The sequence below is a fragment of the Pteropus medius genome, unplaced genomic scaffold (genome assembly GCF_902729225.1).
Source record: "Pteropus medius unplaced genomic scaffold, Ma_sr-lr_union100, whole genome shotgun sequence".
NCBI classification, from domain to species: Eukaryota; Metazoa; Chordata; class Mammalia; order Chiroptera; family Pteropodidae; genus Pteropus; species Pteropus medius.
This window is the reverse complement of record NW_024349797.1, coordinates 22234204-22235524: the sequence shown is the minus strand read 5'-3', so window position 1 is coordinate 22235524 and position 1321 is coordinate 22234204.

The window sequence follows — 1321 nt, the reverse complement described above, 5'->3', positions numbered from 1 at the left end:
TCGTTTTCTGAATATCGTTGAACATCCTGGATGTTCAGCACTGTTTTGTTCCTTGGAGGGTGTTGGGGGCCGATTTGGTGGCAAGATCTCAGACACAGCTCTGCAGGGGTCGAGGCAGCGAGGCGTTCATGCCTGTCCTGGGAATAGGCCTCCGGTTGGGGCACCTCTAGGCACCTCGAAACCTTCAGTTGTAATAAACAAGTACAGAGCAAAGCGGCATTCCAACGTGAGGCCACATTCCCCTCCCGCCCCCACCGGCTCTCCCATCTGCTGGCTGGCCAGCCCGAGGGGCCGCAAAAGGGACCTTTGTTTCCCCAGAAAAACAGAACAAGACAAAATAAAACAAAACAAATCCCGACGGGCTCACACACACACCAGGACTGAGACTGGACGCTCTGTCGCCTGGCCTTTGTGGGATGTGAATAAAGGTGTCCCATGGTTGGCTTGCTCTTGAGAGCGTGGACTCTGGATGTGACAGGGACTCCTCCAGTCGATCCCGAGTTTTGGTGCACACTTTAGTCACTTTTCTGTGTATGTGGAATTGACCGATGGTGCTGAGTAGGCCACTGGGGAGTTTTTTAAAGGACAGAAAACATCCTAAAATGGAGGAGAGACCTCTAGGTGGGACCAAAATATGGCCCCGGGGTGGCAGGCCGGGAGCGGGTCCCACCCGCCTACCTGCTCCGGGCACCTGCGTTCCCACTGCACAAGCCACCCGCCCGGCTTCCTCCATTATATCGCCACAGCCACCATCGCTGTGCGCCCCGCGCTGCGTCTGCGAGAACATAAACGAACGTGCAGGCGGCGTCCAGCAGACCTCCCTGTCGGACGGCGCGTCCCCTAAAACACTGCAACTGATCGCACCTCGACTCTCCTCCCATTTTGCCTCCAAATGTCAACACAGATGTATTTCCCTTTTCCCCGTTCAGTTTAAAGGTTATTCCTAAAAAGTGGCAGTTAATGTATTTTTGAGTTTTCGAGACTGAGAAAATTATCTACTAGGAGCACACACAGTATTTGTTTTACTCTGTACTAAGTTATTGACACAAGATCACTGGAAAAGTCACCTCGGAACAAATGCAGGATTGGTTTAAAACTGATCTCTCTGTTTTTTGTTTTTTGTTTTTTTTTTTTTTTTTTTTTACAACCACTGGGGTTACTGACGTTAGGGGAGTTGTAGATTAAACAAATCCAAGGTCACTCGGTTTGTTCTATATTGTTAAATATTACTGTTTCATATAAAACACAAGCAGATACTCCTGTGCTTAAAACATTGGGTGACTTTTCCTGTGTAACTTTTATCTCAAGTGGAAGGCGATTC